This window comes from Bos grunniens, chromosome 9 (genome assembly GCF_055505025.1).
Source record: "Bos grunniens cultivar Pamir isolate PY7600 chromosome 9, Bosgru_T2T1.0, whole genome shotgun sequence".
Lineage (NCBI taxonomy): Eukaryota > Metazoa > Chordata > Mammalia > Artiodactyla > Bovidae > Bos > Bos grunniens.
The window spans coordinates 45,729,584-45,744,638 of NC_141173.1; the positions used below are offsets into that span (position 1 = coordinate 45,729,584).

At 37.9% G+C, this 15,055-nt stretch overlaps 1 long non-coding RNA gene across 1 annotated transcript in view; it reads right to left on the reverse strand.

The window, feature by feature from the left end:
• Window positions 1–1,394: 1,394 nt before the first annotated feature.
• LOC147365911 (uncharacterized) overlaps window positions 1,395–15,055 on the reverse strand; it is a 64,191-nt gene continuing 50,530 nt past the window's right edge. Inside the window, exon 2 of the long non-coding RNA XR_015133023.1 lies at window positions 1,395–3,406. This is a non-coding gene — a long non-coding RNA (uncharacterized LOC147365911). The remainder of the gene's footprint in view (window positions 3,407–15,055) is intronic.

Sequence of the window (15,055 nt, forward strand, 5' to 3'; positions counted from 1 at the left end):
TGATCTGAGTACAGCAAGCTGACTCAGAGGTGGCAAAACAACTCAGTGTTCGGGCACAGAATATGATCTCTATTTTAAATATCTAAATCCTGTAGACCTCAGTTTCTTAACCAGCTAGGATTTGAGATAGAGGGAGTGGGGAAGGTAATCAATTCCCTTCCTGCTCCTCCACTAAGTGGTGGAGCCAGGATTAAAAGAGGAAATTTTAGACACTAAAATATGTGAATTTCACTACACTACTAGAATTGCTTTCCCAGTTAGGGATACAGACTGGGCTGGGCCAGGAGTTCCCAACCAGAGACACTCAAGAGAAGCAGCCGGTACAAGGTGGCCTCTTGGAAGCCACTGCCTGGGTCTGAATCCAGCTCTAACACACGTGCCATAAAACCCCAGGATTTGGCACATGTGGCAAAATTTTATCTCTCTGTACCTAAGCTTCTTTACCTAGAAAGTCAGAACAGACACAATACTTGCCCATAAATTCATAGGAGGATAAATAACAATACATACGATTTGCATAAAACAGTGCCCAGTCTACTATAAGCGGTTGTTACCTGTTATTTATCTTGATGGACGTATGGGAGACATGCTAAGGTTTTGGATTTTTTTCTTCATTTATTTGTTAGTGAATCTATGGGATGTTGTCCCATTTGCAACAGTTTTTACTCTGTCCTGCAAAGCTGGGGGTGTACTGTTTCTCTCTCATGCACTGATTAGTCCAAATACTGCTCATATATGTTATTTTCCCCCCTTCTATTTCATAAGGATTTCTGGGAAGGAGATATTTCCAAATCAATCTATCCCTTTGTGAGGACTATAAGTGATAAATTATTTATCTTTGGGTCAATGGTTCCCAAAATCTTACTAAGCTTTCAAAAGTGCACTGGACTGTAAACTGCTGAGAATAAAATTGCAAGGCAAAAGCTCCCTCAAGGAAGTTGGATCTTATCATAAAGCTCAGCTTTAAAATTAGCATTTAAGGCAAAAATTAAACATCTTTAAAATTACTCTTGAACATCTCTTAGAGAATAGGACAGTTCTGTTTGTCAGTAAATCCGCTTTTTTTTCCTCCAGCTTTGGAGCAGATCACATTTCTTCTGTTGAAAACCAGATGAAGAAACTGACTTGTAGTTAAGCCAGTTTTGTATGAAAAAAAAATGCAAAACATAAACCAAGCAGTTTATATACATGATCTCATTTAGTCCTCGCAGGGGCCTTCTGAAGAATTAGTACATATTATTTTCTACCTTCTAAGGACGGAGACAAAGCAAAGTAACTGACTCACCTGTGGTCACTGGCTGGGGGGCTATGCAGCAGAATTTTGATCTCAGCTCACCAAAGCCCCTAATTTCTCTCTACGCATTCCCTCAGCCTAGAATCACATTTGTGCAACACTGAAGGATATAAATTGTCTTTTATTCTGCTCAAGCAAGACTACTTAGCATCTATTACAGGAAAGGTTGTGTTTAGAGCTTCTTGAATTGAATGCAGAGAAGTTGGAGGAACTCCAAAAAAGACTAAGGAACTCCTTTGAATGAAGTCCCAGGAGGGATGCAGTTCAAGAGTGGAAAGATATAAAGAGGGATAGAAGGACATTACTGACTCTGCTGGGTTTTAGAGCCATAAATAAGTTATACAGGGAAGCTGAGAAGAAAGAGCCCAGAGATCTGGGTGCCTTGGTTGCAGCTCTCCTTGCAGATGGGACTGGATGGGGGCCTCTCAAGCAAGAGTCCTTTCCATCCACAGTCCTAGGAATCCACCCTGGACATTACTAATAATGGAGCAAAGCTAGAGAGATTTTGCCCACAGATAGTTACAGATACTATTCTGTTGATTCCTGGAATGCCTCTCTGAAGGAGGACCAGACATTACTGTCTTCTCATTTAATGAGGGGAAATGAGGCCCTGACACTCGCTTCCCAGAACAGTGACTGCTCCACAACATGTTTGCTGGACAGGCAGCCCCAAGGGCACTGGCTTCATATTATCAGTTTCCCATGTGGACTCCACAGCCATCAGCAAGTGTCCATGCCCACCCTTAGCCAAGAGAAAGTGCACAGGGCCTGAGGGGGTAGTGGGGAATAGGGTGTAATCAGGGGAATATTCCTAAAGGCTGATCCCATATATATACCTGTGGCCACAAGACCAGCCCATCCCTCTGCGTAAATAGGCCTTTGAAAGACACCAATTACTCAAATCACTGGTCCACAGTAAAGTCAGATCCTTTCTTGTGGCCTTCTTTCTAAAGGGCTCTTTTTCTTTTAGTTGCTTCTTTTTGTGATCATAATACAATATCACTTCAGTTCAGTCACTCAGTCGTGTCCAACTCTTTGCAACCTCATGGACTGCAGTACTCTAGGCCTCCCTGTCCATCACCAACTCCTGGAATTTACTCATGTCCATAGAGTTGGTGATGCCATCCAACCATCTCATCCTCTGTTGTCCCCTTATCCTCCTGCCTTCAATCTTGCCCAGCATCAGAGTCTTTTCAAATGAGTCAGTTCTTCACATCAGGTGGCCAAAGTATTGGAGTTTCAGCTTCAGCATCAGTCCTTCCAATGAATATTCAGGACTGATTTCCTTTAGGATGGATTGGTTGGATTTCCTTGCTGTCCAAGGGACTCTCCAGAGTCTGCTTCAACCCACAGTTCAAAAGCATCAATTCTTCGGTGCTCAGCTTTCTTTATAGTCCAATTCTCACATCCATACATGACTACTGGAAAAACCATAGCTTTGAGTAGATGGACCTTTATGGGCAAAGTAATGTCTCTGCTTTTGAATATGCTATCTAGGTTGGTCATAACTTTTCTTCCAAAGAGTAAGGGTCTTTTGATTCCATGGCTGCAGTCACCATTTCAGTGATTTTGGAGCCCCCCAAAATAAAGTCTGTCACTGTTTCCACTGTTTCCCCATCTACTTGCCATGAAGTGATGGGACCAGATGCCATGATCTTAGTTTCCTGAATGTTGAGCTTTAAGCCAGCTTTTTCACTCTCCTCTTTCACATTCATCAAGAGGCCCTTCAGTTCTTCTTCACCTTCTGCCATAATGGTGGTATCATCTGCATATTTGAGGTTATTGATATTTCTCCCACCAATCTTATTCCAGTTTATGCTTCATCCAGTCCAGCACTTCTCATGATGTACTCTGCATACAAGTTAAATAAGCAGCTAAATATAAAGCCTTGATGTACTCCTTTCCTGATTTGGAACCAGTCTGCTGTTCCATGTCCAGTTCTAACCGTTGCTTCTTGATCTGCATGCAGATTTCTCAGGAGGCAGGTCAGGTGGTCTTGTATTCCCATCTTTTGAAGAATTTTCCACAGTTTGTTGTGATCCACATAGTCAAAGGCTTTGGCATATTCAATAAAGCAGAAGTAGATGTTTTCCTGGAACTTTTGTGCTTTTTCTATGATCCAAAAGGAAAAAACAGAAAAATGTATAAAATAAGATAAACAGTATAAAGAAGATCAGATAAATAATCAGGTCCTAATGTGTAGCACAGGGAACTATATTCAATATCCTATAATAAACCAAAATGGAAAGGAATCTGAAAAGGAATACGTATTTATAAAAACAGAACTACCATATGATGCAATAATTCCATTCCTAAGCATATACTCAGAGAAAACCACAATTCAAAAATATTCATGCACCCCAGTATTCATTGCAGCACTATTTACAATTGCCAGAACATGGAAGCAACTGAAACAGAGGAATGGATAAATAAAATGTGGTATATACATGTGTGTGTGTGTGTGTGTGTGTGTGTGTACTCAGCCATCCCTCATAGCTCAGTTGGTAAACCTGCCTGCAATGCAGGATACCCAGGTTTGATTCCTGGGTTGGGAAGATCCCTTGGAGAAGGAAATGGCAATCCACTCCAGTATTCTTGCCTGGAGAGTTCCATGGACAGAGAAGCCTGGCAGGTTACAGTCCATGGGTCACAAGAATCAGACATGACTTAGTGACAAAAACACCATAGTCATAAAAATGAACAAAAATGCCGTTTGCAGCAACATAGATGGACTGAGAGATTGTCACACTGAGTGAACTAAGACACAGAAAAACAAATGCCATATGATACTGCTTATATGTGGAATCTAAGAAAAAAGGTATAAATGAACTTAGTCACAAAACAGAAGTAGAGTCACAGATGTAGATAACAAACTTATGGTTACCAGGGGATAAGAGGAAGAGGGATAAATCGGGAGATTAGGATTGACACATACACACTAATATACATAAAATAGATAACTAATGAGAACCAATTGTTAGCACATGGAACTCTACTCAATACTCTGTAATGACCTGTATGGGCAGAAAACCTAAAAACCAACTGGATATATGTACATGTATAACTGATTTACTTTACGGTAGGTACACTTGAAACTAACCAGCACATTGTAAGTCAAATATACTTCGATTTTCAAAAAAGGTCATATATTTCTATATGGTATATTTTTTCCTTATAAAACTCAGCTATAAAAGACATAGACTGGCTGGGTGGATGAAAACATGTGCGTGTAGGCATTTCCACTTACTGATCCCTCTACTTAACCCCCCAAATTGTAGGTAATTATTTTATATTGTTAGGATCATGTTTCCATTATGGCTTGTAATTATAATTATCTTTTATCTTTTGTCTGGCTATTGATTGTGAAAACTGATAAACATCTTTTACTATTGTGATTATGTAACTATTATTCATTTAATACCATTGTATCATGATTGGTCAACAGAAAATAATATAATTCTATATCAGTAAAACTATTTAATAGAAAAACCTGTAATCACCTTTTAATTCAGATGCACATTAGAATTATCTTGGGATTTTTGAAAATTCAAATACCCAGGTATTTCTTTTTTCTCCAAAGTTCCAGATGTGATTCTAATAAGCAGTCATGTTTAAAAACAACTGGACTAGATGATGATATTTTACTTTCATCTAGATCATTTCACTTTTTCTACTCATATTCAAGTGTTCCCATTTAGTTTCTGTTTTCCAATTTTTCCATCTCCTTTTTTTTTTTTTTTTTTGGTTTTCTTTCTCAAGTCTTTATCAAGTACAGGAAAAAAGTTTTGGTATAAATATGTACAAATAATATCCAACTCTGTGTGACCCCATAGACGGCAGCCCACCAGGCTCCCCTGTCTCTGGGATTCTCCAGGCAAGAACACTGGAGTGGGTTGCCATTTCCTTCTCCAATGCATGAAAGTGAAAAGTGAAAGTGAAGTCACTCAGTTGTGTCCAACTCTTAGCGACCTCATGGACTGCAGCCCATGGAATGCTCCATCCATGGGATTTTCCAGGCAAGAGTACTGGAGTAGGTTGCCATTGCCTTCTCCAATGAATACATATTTTAGAAAATCAATGAATTTTTGCCCAGCTAGAAAATTTTGACATTTTTATTACACTTGTTTGACTAAGAATAGAATGCTAGATTTCTAATTTATATTCACTCAAAACTGACATAGTCCCATTTATTCTGGCATCTATTAGGCTGGTGCAAAAGTAATTTTGGTTTTGCATCATTGAATTTTGCCATATGATATCAGAATACATTCTTAAATAAATGTGGTTATGTTATACATCATTTTAATTAGAATTTATTGCTTTATGTTTTTTGCTAGTGAATTATTACTTGTTTATTTTATATGTATTTTAGACTATGGAAATGATGTTAGACAAAAAACAAATTCAAGCAATTTTATTATTCAAGTTCAAAATGGGTCATAAAGCATCAGAGACACCTCACAACATCAACAATGCATTTGGCCTAAGAACTGCTAATGAATGTACAGTGCAGCAGTTGTTCAAGAAGTTTTGCAAAGAAGATTAGAAGCTTGAAGTTGAGGAGCGCAGTGACTAGCCATAGGAAGTTGACAACAACCATCTGAGAGGATCACTGAAGCTGATCTGTTAAAACTACACAAGAAGTTGCCCAAGAACTCACTGTCAACTATTCTACAGTTGTTTGGCATTTGAAGCAAATTTTAAAGGTGAAAAAGCTTGACACAAGGGTGCCTCATGAGCTGCCGCAAATAAAAAAATTGTCGTTTTGAAATGTTGCTTCTCTTCTATGCAAAAACAACAATTTCTCAATTGGATTGTGAAGTGCAATGAAAAGTGGATTTTATACGACAACCAGGGATGACAAGCTCAGAGTTGGACCGAGAAGACACTCCAAAACACTTCCCAAAGCCAAACTTGCACCCTAAAAAGGGTCATGGTCACTGTTTGGTGGTTTGTTGCCGGTCTGATCCACTACAGCCTTCTGGATCCCAGTGAAACCGTTACATCTGATAAGTATGCTCAGCACATTGATGAGACACACCGAGAACTGCAACGCCTGCAGCCAGCATTGGTCAATGCAGTGGGCCAGATGCTTCTCCGTGACAACACCTGACTGCATGTCACACAACCAACTTCAAAAGTTGAATGAATTGGGCTACAAAGTTTTGCCTCATCTGCTATATTCACCTGACCTCTCACCAATTGACAACTTTTTCAAGAATCTCGACAACTTTTTGTAGAAAAAATCCTTCCACAACCACCAGGATGCAGAAAATGCTTTCCAAGAGTTTGTCAAAACCCGAAGCACAGATTTTTATGCTACAGGAATAAAGAAACTTATTTTTCATTGGCAAAAATCTGTTGATTGTAATGACTCCTATTTTGATTAATAATGATGTGTTTGAGCCTAGTTATAATGAATTAAAATTCAGCGTCCAAAACTATAATTACTTTTGCACCAATCTAATAGTATTATTGCTAAAAGCCTAGAAAGCTTATTACCTGAGTGATTTTTTTTTTTTAAGTTGAGTGAGGTTGAAACTTCTATTCCAATTCTGAGAATATAAGAAATACTATGTTGTAAAAAAAAAAAAAAAAAAAGCTAGTAGAGGTGATGGAATTCCAGCTGAGCTATTTCAAATCCTAAAAGATGATGCTGTGAAAGTGCTGCACTCAGTATGCCAGCAAATTTGGAAAACTCAGCAGTAGCCACAGGACTGGAACAGGTCAGTTTTCATTCCAATCCCAAAGAAAGGCAATGCCAAAGAATGTTCAAACTACCACAAAATTGCACTCATTTCATATGCTAACAAGGTAATGCTCAAAATCCTTCAAGTTAGGCTTCAGCAATAGGTGAACCGAGAACTCCCAGATGTACAAGCTGGATCTAGAAAAGGCAGAAGAAGCAGAAATCAAATTGCCAACATCTGTTGGATCATAGAAAAAGCAAAGGAATTCCAGAGAAACATCTACTTCTTATGTAGTTCCATTTATTCTGGCATCTATGAAGTTAGTGCTAAAGTAACTTCTGCTTCACTAATTATACTAAAGTTTTTGAGCATTTCCTCTAATGTCAGGAACAAGGCAAGGGTGCCCACTTTCACCATTACTATTCAACATAGTTTTGGAAGTTTTGGCCACAGCAATCAGAGCAGAAAAAGAAATAAAAGGAATCCAAATTGGAAAAGAAGAAGTAAAACTCTATTTGCAGATGACATGATCCTCTACATAGAAAACCCTAAAGACTCCACCAGAAAATTACTAGAACTAATCAATGATTATAGTAAAGTTGCAGGATATAAAATCAACACACAGAAATCCCTTGCATTCCTATACACTAATAATGAGAAAACAGAAAGAGAAATTAAGGAAACAATTCCATTCACCATTGCAACGGAAAGAATAAAATACTTAGGAATATATCTACCTAAAGAAACTAAAGACCTATATATAGAAAACTATAAAACACTGATGAAAGAAATCAAAGAGGACACTAATAGATGGAGAAATATACCATGTTCATGGATTGGAAGAATCAATATAGTGAAAATGAGTATACTACCCAAAGCAATTTATAGATTCAATGCAATCCCTATCAAGCTACCAACGGTATTCTTCACAGAGCTAGAACAAATAATTTCACAATTTGTATGGAAATACAAAAAACCTCGAATAGCCAAAGCAATCTTGAGAAAGAAGAATGGAACTGGAGGAATCAACCTACCTGACTTCAGGCTCTACTACAAAGCCACAGTTATCAAGACAGTATGGTACTGGCACAAAGACAGAAATATAGATCAATGGAACAAAATAGAAAGCCCAGAGATAAATCCACGCACATATGGACACCTTATCTTTGACAAAGGAGGCAAGAATATACAATGGATTAAAGACAATCTCTTTAACAAGTGGTGCTGGGAAAACTGGTCAACCACTTGTAAAAGAATGAAACTAGAACACTTTCTAACACCATACACAAAAATAAACTCCAAATGGATTAAAGATCTCAACGTAAGACCAGAAACTATAAAACTCCTAGAGGAGAACATAGGCAAAACACTCTCCGACATACATCACAGCAGGATCCTCTATGACCCACCTCCCAGAATATTGGAAATAAAAGCAAAAATAAACAAATGGGACCTAATTAAACTTAAAAGCTTCTGCACATCAAAGGAAACTATTAGCAAGGTGAAAAGGCAGCCTTCAGAATGGGAGAAAATAATAGCAAATGAAGCAACGGACAAACAACTAATCTCAAAAATATACAAGCAACTCCTACAGCTCAACTCCAGAAAAATAAATGACCCAATCAAAAAATGGGCCAAAGAACTAAATAGACATTTCTCCAAAGAAGACATACAGATGGCTAACAAACACATGAACAGATGCTCAACATCACTCATTATCAGAGAAATGCAAATCAAAACCACTATGAGGTACCATTTCACACCAGTCAGAATGGCTGCAATCCATAAGTCTACAAGCAATAAATGCTGGAGAGGGTGTGGAGAAAAGGGAACTCTCTTACACTGTTGGTGGGAATGCAAACTAGTACAGCCACTATGGAGAACAGTGTGGAGATTCGTTAAAAAACTGGAAATAGAACTGCCTTATGATCCAGCAATCCCACTGCTGGGCATACACACTGAGGAAACCAGAAGGGAAAGAGACACGTGTACCCCAGTGTTCATCGCAGCACTGTTTATAATAGCCAGGACATGGAAGCAACCTAGATGTCCATCAGCAGATGAATGGATAAGAAAGCTGTGGTACATATACACAATGGAGTGTTACTCAGCCATTAAAAAGAATACATTTGATTCAGTTCTAATGAGATGGATGAAACTGGAACCTATTATACAGAGTGAAGTAAGCCAGAAAGAAAAACACCAATAGAGTATACTAACGCATATATATGGAATTTAGAAAGATGCTAACAATAACCCTGTGTACGAGACAGCAAAAGAGACACTGATGTATAGATCAGTCTTATGGACTCTGTGGGAGAGGGAGAGGGTGGGGAGATTTGGGAGAATAGCATTGAAACATGTATAATATCATGTATGAAATGAGTCGCCAGTCCAGGTTCGATGCACGATACTGGATGCTTGGGGCTGGTGCACTGGGACAACCCAGAGGGAGGGTATGGGGAGGGAGGAGGGAGGAGGGTTCAGGATGGGGAACACAGGTATACCTGTGGTGGATTCATTTCGATATTTGGCAAAACCAATACAATATTGTAAAGTTTAAAAATAAAATAAAATTTAAAAAAAAAAAGAAAAGAAAATAGAAATATAAAAAAATAAAAATAAAATTAAATTAAAAAAAAATAAAAATAAAGGTCAAAAGAAAACAGGAAAAAAAAATAAAGTCTTTGACTGTGAATCACAACAAACTATGGAAAACTGTTAAAGAGATGGGAATATCAGACCACCTTATCTGCCTCCTGAGAAATCTGTATGAAGGTCAAGAAACAACAGTTAGAACTGGACAAGGAACAATGGTTCAAAATTGGGAAAGAAGTACATCAAGGCTTTATTGTCACCCTGCTTATTTAACTTATATGCAGAGTACATCATGCAAGTGCCGGTATAGATGAAGCACAAGCTGGAATCAAGATTGCCGGAGAAATAACAATAACCTCAGATATGCAGATGACACCACCTTAATGGCAGAAAGTGAAGAGGAACTAAAGAGCCTCTTGATGAAGGTAAAAGATGAGAGTGAAAAGGCTGGCTTAAAACCCAACATTCAAAAAACTAAGATTATGGCATCTGGTCCCATCACTTCATGGCAAATAGATGGGTAATAAATGGAAATAGTGAAAGACCTTATTTTCTTGGTCTCCAAAATCACTACGGACAATGACTGAAGCCATGAAATTAAAAGATGCTTGCTGCTTGGAAGAAAAGCTATGACAAATATAGACAGCATATTAAAAAGCAGACACATCACTTTGTTGACAAACGTCCATATAGAAAAAGCTTTGTTTTTTCCAGCAGTCATGTACAAATTTGAGAGGTGGATCTTACAGAAAGCAGAGAGCTGAAGAATTGATGCTTTTGAATTATGGTGCTGGAGAAGACTCTTGAGGGTCCCTTGGACCGGAAGGAGATCAAACCAGTCAATCCTAAAGGAAATCAACTCTGAATATTCATTGGAAAGACTGATGCTGAAGTTGAAGCACCAATGCTTTGGCCACCTGATGCAAAGATCAGACTCATTGGAAAGGCTCCTGATGCTGGGGAAGATTCTCGAGGGCAGGAGGAGAAGGGGCGACAGAGGATGAGCTGATTGGATGGCATCATTGACTCAATGGTCATGAGTCTAAGCAAACTCTGGGAGATAGTGAAGGACAGAGAAGCCTGGCGTGCTGCAGTCCATAAAGTTGCAAAGATTCAGACACAACTAAGTAACAACAACAACAAAAGAACCACAGGAAATTAACATATGATACAGTATTACTAACTAAAGTACAGATTTTGTTTAAATTTCACAAAATTTTATATTAGTGTCCATTATTTATTTTCCTACCTTATTCAAGAATCCATATTGTATTTAATATCACTGAGCCACTTCAGCTGCATGCAACAAATTCTGATGAATTCTCTTTTCATTTTTATTCTGTATTCATAACAGAATAAAAATGAAAAGATACATCCATTAATGTTAATTTTTAATTACATGGGGTTTATAAAGTATCTGATATTAATCTCTCATTTTTATATTAATTTCTCATTTAAATGCTTTCTTCTCTGCAATCACCCTCTGTGTTTTTTCAATCTTTTAACTTTATTGAGGCTTTTAATGGCTAAGTGAAGGATCTTTCTTAGTAAATGTCACATTGCACTTGAAAATATGTGGATTATTTTCAAATATCTTTTGATATTGATTTTTAATATAATTCCACAGTGGTAAGAGAACAGACTCTGTATGATTCCAATACCTTTAGATCATGAAATCTTTGCACCTCGTTTTATGTTCCTGGATATTTTCCAGTGTCTCCTGGCTTATAGTCTATGGGAACTTAAGTAGAATTTGTAAGCTGCTGTTTCATGAAAATTGTATAAATTTTAATTATGTTGAATTGGTTCATAATGCTTTTCAGGCCTACTATATCCTTCTACTTTTCTATCTATTCATTTATTAATTTTTAAAATTTATTTATTTTAATTGAAGGATAATTTCATTCTATTAATTTTGAGAGCTTGCTATTGAAACTCCAACTAAGTATCTTAATTTATCTACTTAAAAAATAATTGTAATATAGAGTGGAACTCTATGTAACTTTGTTCTGTATTTTCCAAGTTGCTTATAAATGTGTTATCATACTTTCATAATTTAAAAAATAAAAAAAGAAAGAAAAAACTCAGCTATATAATAGTCTATGATGTGGATAATAATAAAAATAATAATGATGAGATAGCTTATGCTATCCACCTTGGATTTTACAGACTCTTTGAAATGGTCCCCAAAGTATGAGTAACAAAAGGAAAGATAAACATCAAAATTAAAAATTTGTGCATCAAACGACACTATCAAGAAACTGAAAAACAAACAACCCACAGAATGGGAATAAATACTTGAAAACCATATATCTGATAGGAGTCATCCAGTATCCAGAATATATAAAGAATCCTTACAATTCAACAACAAAAAGACAAACAACCCAATTTAAATATAAGCAAAGGATTAGTAGACATTTCTCTAAAACAGATATACAAATGGCCAACACATACATGAAAAGACGTTCAATATCATTAGCCATTGGAAAATGCAAATCAAAACAACAAGATATACTTCATACCCAAGAGGATAGTTGTAATTTTTTTTTAAATGAAAAACAAGAAAGAATTAGTGTTGTCAGGAATGCAGAGAAATAGGAACCCTTGTACTTTGCTTGTAGAAATGTAAAATGGTACAGCTGCTATGTAAAGCACGTTGGCAGTTTCTCAGAAAGTGAAGCACAGAACAACCATATGACCAAGCAACTCTTCTCCCAAGTGTAGACCCAAAAGAACTGAAAACAGATATTCAAACAAAAACTTATGCACAAGCGTTCACTGTGGCACTATTCACATTAGTCCAGGGGTAGAAATTATCTACTTCTTCATCAACTGGGTAAATTGATAAACAAATTGTGGCATAACCATTCAATGGAGCATCATTCAGCCATAAAAATGAATGAAGTACTGACATATGCTATACCATGGATTGACCTCAAAGACATGCAAAATGAAAGAAAGCGGATATACCAGGTCACATACTGTATGAATCCGTTTACATGAAATATCCATCACAGGTAAATCCATACTGAAGAAACCAGATTGGTGGTTACTGGGAGCTAAAGATGGGAGAATTAGGGAGTGACTGCTTTATGAGTATGGGGTTCCCATATCCATATCTTAAGGGTTATGAAAATATCTTAGAATTTTATAGAGATGGTGGCTGTATAACATTGTCAATGTATTAAATACCACTAAACTGTACACTTGACAATAGTTAACTTTTATGTTATGGGTATTTTACCTTGGTTTTTAAAAGTATGATGTAGAAAACATACTAGCCTTTGAAAATGACTTTATAAATGTTCATTTGCTGACAGATATTTTCATGATCTTCATTAAGTAATAAAACAGTAATTTATTTTATTAAAAATAAAGTTAAATTTTCAAAATTATTAACAAAAAAAGCAAAAGAGGATGAGGAAACAAAAGAGCAAAAGAAACAGGGAGAGAGGGAATGAGAGACAGGGAAATGAGAAAGGGAGGGAAGAGAAAAGAGTAGGAAGAACAAGATGAGAAAAAGGAGAAAAGAAATAGAGGTAGAGCTCTGTTAATGTCAGGTGACATTAAGTGTCAGTGGGACCTGTATAGAAAGCCCTGGAACAGCTGGTAGGAATGTGGGCTGCACAGACACATTGGAGAACAACTAGTCAACAGTTAACAAAATTAAAATGGACATACACAATAATGTTCAGCATGTCAACTACGGTTAATAATCAGTCCAGTTCATACACAGTAATGTTCAGCATGTCAACTACAGTTAATAATCAGTTCAGTCCAGTTCAGTCGCTCAGTCGTGTCCGACTCTTTGCGACCCCATGAACCTCAGCACTCCAGGCCTCCCTATCTATCACCAATTTCCCAGTCAAACCAAACCCATGTCCATTGAGTCCATGATGCCATCCAACCATCTCATCCTCTGTCATCTCCTCTCCTCTTGCCCTCAATCTTTACCAGCATCAGGGTCTTTCGAAATGAGTCAGCTCTTCGCATCAGGTGGCCAAAATATTGGAGTTTCAGCTTCAACATCAGTCCTAATGAACACACAGGACTGATTTCCTTTAGGATGGACTGGTTGGATCTTCTTGCAGTCCAGGGATTCTCAAGAGTCTTCTCCAACACCACAGTTCAAAAGCATCAATTCTTCAGCGCTCAGCCTTCTTTAAGTCCAACTCTCACATCCATACACGACCACTGGAAAAACCATAGCCTTGACTAGATGGACCTTTGGTGGCAAAGTAACGTCTCTGCTTTTAATATGCTGTTTAGGTTGGTCATAACTTTCCTTCCAAGGAGTGTCTTTTAATTTCATGGCCACACTCACCATCTGCAGTGATTTTGGAGCCCAGAAATATAAAGTCTAACACTGTTTCCACTGTTTCCCCATCTAATTCCCATGAAGTGATGGGACCAGATGCCATGATCTTAGTTTTCTGAATGTTGAGCTTTAAGTCAACTTTTTCACTCTCCTCTTTAACTTTCATCAAGAGGCTCTTTAGTTCTTTTTCACTTTCTGCCATAAAGGTGATGTCATCTGTATATCTGAGGTTACTGATACTTCTCCCAGCAATCTTGATTCCAGCTTGTGCTTCATTCAGCCCAGAATTTCTCATGATGTACTCTGCATATAAGTTAAAAAAGCAGGGTGATAATATACAGCCTCGACGTACTCCTTTTCCTATTTGGAACCAGTCGGTTGTTCCATGTCCAGTTCTAACTCTTGCTTCCTGATCTGCGTATAGGTTTCTCAAGAGGCAGGTCAGGTGGTCTGGGACTCCCATCTCTTTCAGAATGTTTCATAGTTTATTGTGATCCACACAGTCAAAGGCTTTGGCACAGTCAATAAAGCAGAAGTAGATGTTTTTCTGGAACTCTCTTGCTTTTTCTATGATCCAGCGGATGTTGGCAATTTGATCTCTGGTTCCTCTGCCTATTCTAAAACCAGCTTCAACACCTGGAAGTTCACGGTTCACGTATTGCTGAAGCCTGGCTTGGAGAATTTTAAGCATCATTTTACTAGCACGTGAAAGTGAAGTCGCTCAGACATGTCCGACTCTTTGCGATCCCATGGACTGTAGCCTACCAGGCTCCTCCCTCCATGGGATTCTCCAGGCAAGAGTACTGGAGTGGGTTGCCATTTTCCTTCTCCAGGGGATCTTCCCAACCCAGGGATCAAACCGGGGTCTCCTGCATTCCAGGCAGACACTTTAATCTCTGAGCTACCAGGGAGTGCAACTGTGTGGTAGTTTGAGCATTCTTTGGCATTGCCTTTCTTTGGGATTGGAATGAAAACTAACCTTTTCCAGTCCTGTGGCCACTGCTAAGTTTTCCAAATTTGCTGGCATATTGAGTGCAACACTTTCCCAGCATCATCTTTCAGGATTTGAAGTAGCTCAACTGGAATTCCATCACCTCCACTAGCTTTGTTCATAGTGATGCTTTCTAAGGCCCACTTGACTTCACATTCCAGGAT